At 43.3% G+C, this 4,183-nt stretch overlaps 1 pseudogene; it reads left to right on the forward strand.

Annotated features, from left to right (window-relative positions):
• The first annotated feature begins 1,521 nt into the window (after positions 1 to 1,521).
• LOC114008120 (BTB/POZ domain-containing protein 6-like) lies at positions 1,522 to 2,332 on the forward strand (annotated as a pseudogene).
• The last annotated feature ends 1,851 nt before the right edge of the window (positions 2,333 to 4,183 follow it).

Consider the following 4,183-nt stretch of genomic DNA (forward strand, 5'->3'; position numbering starts at 1 on the left):
GCCCTCCCACTTTTGTGATTGTGACTGGACCTTTTTGACTTGTTCTTTTTTCTTTCTTTTTTCAAATTTAATTGCTTTTAGAGAGATTTTTGCTATAGGGTGCATGCACTCACCAGAGAGACAGAGAGAGACAGAAAGTGATGGCCACGCCACAATCCCTTCTCCTCCATTCTCTTCTCAGGATTTTGGGCATGCACACACATGGGTCCAGTGTGAGTTTTAAGCCTCTGGGTCCAGGACTCAAAACATGGTTGACTACATCCAAGTCCATCAACCTAAACATTACTCCATCTGCTGGACCCCCTTTGACTTGTTTCTAGCCAATAGAACATGGCAAAGGTGATGGGATATCTCTTATAATTAGACTACATTTCATGGAAAAATTTATGAGATGCCACCCTGACTAGGGTACATTTTAAAAGAATCCATTTTGCTAGCTAACTTACTCCAGAAGCTTTCTTTTTTGCTGGCTGTGAAGAAGCAAGCTATTATGTTGTGAGAAGCCTTCATGGAAAACATGCACTCACCAGAGAGACAGAGAGAGACAGAAAGTGATGGCCACGCCACAATCCCTTCTCCTCCATTCTCTTCTCAGGATTTTGGGCATGCACACACATGGGTCCAGTGTGAGTTTTAAGCCTCTGGGTCCAGGACTCAAAACATGGTTGACTACATCCAAGTCCATCAACCTAAACATTACTCCATCTGCTGGACCCCCTTTGACTTGTTTCTAGCCAATAGAACATGGCAAAGGTGATGGGATATCTCTTATAATTAGACTACATTTCATGGAAAAATTTATGAGATGCCACCCTGACTAGGGTACATTTTAAAAGAATCCATTTTGCTAGCTAACTTACTCCAGAAGCTTTCTTTTTTGCTGGCTGTGAAGAAGCAAGCTATTATGTTGTGAGAAGCCTTCATGGAAAAGGCTACATGGAAAGGAATTGCCAGTGGCTTCTAGCAGCTGAAAGAAAACCCAAGCTCATAGCTCTTCATCTGCAAGACAAAGAATAGTACTAATAATCACATGAGCTTGGAAAAGGGCCCAAGCTTCAGAAAAGAACCCAAGCCTGGTCCATTACTTGTCTGTAACCTTGTGAGACCCTAACTGGAGGACCCAATTAAGTTGTATTTGGACACCTGATCCACAGAAATGGAAAGGTAATAAACGTGTGTTGTATTACATTGCTAAATTATTGGTCAATTGATATACAACATCAATAGAAAATTGTGCTATTCATTATCTTTCTCTCCAGCTAGAGTGTAAAGTCTAGTTCTTAGAAGACTGTCTGCCATATAGTAAGTGTTTAATGTGGTATATAAAAATTAAAAATGCAATAATAGGTCAATGCAGTGGGGACACAGTATGTATCATAGTGGTCAAAGTATGGGTCTTGACGTTGAGCAAAGTTGGATTTCAATACCAAGTCTCCACAGATTGTTACTCTGACCAAATCAATGATTTCTGGTCTTTTTCCTTCTTACTTCTTAAATGATGGCCTGTGCTGACCTTCCTGCTGGGAGCTCACTGATGCACAGACTGAGATGGCCCTGCAGTCAAAGGCTTCTGTGAAATTGACCAACAAATGCTGGCAAGCATCAAGATGCGGCAGGCCCTCAATACCAAGCAGACAGTGGTCTTCGAGGCTGTCCTGAACTGGGGACGCAGAGTGCAAGAAGTAGGGTCTGCTCCTGTCACTCCACATGCAACAAGAGACATGTTTTAGGGTGAGCCCTCCTATCTGGTCCAAATCCCAACCATGACCCTGGACAAGTCAGTCAACGGCACTGCCCATCAGACATCCTGATGCTGGAGGAGACCCACAACATTTTTCTGTGGTTCTCAGTGGCCAGTAAGCCTCTTCTGGACCCCTCTGTCCAAGGGGAAGGGCCTAGCCTGGCACTGCTGCCACTGCTTCCAGTCTTCTGCCTACTGCAGCAAACAGTGGCTGTACTGTGGACACTGTGACAGCAACAGTTTGCAGTGGATTGGAGGTGTTTGCAGCCAGACTGGACTTGTATGAGTCCAGCTCTGGCAAGGCTGGGTACAGCGTGAAGATCGAGCTCAAGTGACTGGGCATGGTCCTGGCCCAGAACCTGACCAAGTTGGATGGGTGTAATAATGCCTTCTCAGTCTGGTTTGAGTACCTGGTACTGGGTGGAGCAGGACACCTTCCACACGTCAGCACAGTCCTGGACTGCAGAGAGCTCGGCTACTTTGGCAGTACAGAGTGAGAAGTTGACCTTCTAGTTCTAGTACTCCTCGGACAGCACCAACAGGACTGGGGTCCAGGGCTGGAAAATCCCTCAGTTCATCTTTTCTGCCTAGATTCTGAGCTGGGCTGGCAGGGCTGCCACCTGACCTCGCCTCTGCGGCAGGTGCTCTAGGATTACCCACTGGCACCATTAAAGGCTTCACAGACTTTCTCTCGTAACCAGCTACAGCTGGAATGACACGGGTCCTCCCCTGTGCTGCCAGGGCCCAGTGTCCAGCCTTGGGTGAAGTGGAGGGCAGGTCTGGGGGTACGCCAGGGTACCTGCATTTCGGCTCTGAGGGCCTGGGTATCTGTTCTGCTCCCTTCACTGGCCCTGCCCCTCACCCCTTGCCCCTTGCCAGGATTCTGAGTAGTTCTGACTCCATTCGAGACCTTCCCTTCAGATCCAATCCAGGTAAATATCACCTGAAGTAGTGTAGCTATTGTATTTAAGTGGATTTTCATAATAAAATGATAAATAAATACACAAATAAGGCAGTCTGTGGTGTGATGGTTAAGGCATATGGATCCTACATGACTGCACCATGAGAATCATGCATGAAAACATGTCAGGCATGTTCACCAGCGTTCTCAAAATCTTGAAAAGAGAGAGATGAGCAGAAGGGATTGTCTTGTGACCATCCTCAAAGGGAATGCTTTCTCTCTCTCTCCCTCTCTGACTCTGGTGAGTGCACATGCCCTCTGGTAAATTGCCAAGAACAAAAGAAGGATATAATGATATTTTGTACATAAAGTAGATCATGAGAGGGTTTAGATCCAATGCAGTATTTAAAGTCTCAATCATGGCATACATAGGCATTCAAGAAACTGCACAATAAGACAGTTTTCACCTTCTTAATCTTTAAATTACTTCTAAAATTGAAATCAAAATCATTTGACTCATGAAACTTTCAACACTACTTTGATAGAATTTCAGGATTGAAGAGAAGGAAGTCAGATCAGCTATAAAGAGAAAGGATGGAAGAGCACTTCGAGAATAAGAGGCCATAACCTAAAAAGGGCATACACAAAAGCTGTAAAATTATTAAACTGAGATTTTAAACAATACTAGGACCTAAAATCTATCATAAAAAAGACTTAACATTTATTGAGAGCTTGTGATATGAGGGGATCCTGTCCAGTGTTTTGAATGCAAAATTTAATATTAGCAACAGTATTGGATTTTGATGGTGAGCTTACACAAGAAAAAATTCAAATATGTTCAAGTAACCTGTTCTTTCTCAAATCTTCTTTTCTTGCTCTTTCCTTGTTCATGTATCATAGAAAACTACATTTCCCAGGTATCCCTGCCCTCCGGGGAGATGTGACCAATGGGATGAGAGGGGGAGTATTTGTGGGGTGTTGGGAGAAGAGGGAAGGGGAGAAGTTAAGACGTTTCTTTTTGCTCCCAGAGCATGTCTGGATGTCTCCTAGCTCTTGCTCCCACTACATGGGCCTCTCTCCTTAGTCTTAAGTCTACTGGACAGCCCCTGTCATGGCTCTAACTCCCGCCAGGCTTCTGGTCCCGAAAACACTATTACTTCCCCACTGAGAGGACGTTATTTGTAGGAAGGCTTTTCTTCTTATCGCTGCTGATCTCTCTAGCCTTGTGGTCCTCTGATGAGCATTTCAGTACTTCTATTAACAACATTTACCAATTTCCTTATTAAACTGTCTTTATTTAAGAGACTTAAAATGGTTTAAACTATTTCCTGCCTTACACTGTCTGATTCAAGTTTCAAATATAAAATTCAAACCTAAAACTCAAATAGTCTTCAAAGTCTTAACAATTAATGTATGATGTGTGTTGTTAAGACTTTGAAGATTATTTGAGTTTTAGGTTTGAATTTTATATTTGAAACTTGAATATATATATATATAATCATTTGCTTTAAGGGCAGAAAGAGTAAACAGGATTTGTGGAC

Source organism: Tupaia chinensis, unplaced genomic scaffold (assembly GCF_000334495.1).
Source record: "Tupaia chinensis unplaced genomic scaffold, TupChi_1.0 Scaffold000290_1, whole genome shotgun sequence".
NCBI classification, from domain to species: domain Eukaryota; kingdom Metazoa; phylum Chordata; class Mammalia; order Scandentia; family Tupaiidae; genus Tupaia; species Tupaia belangeri.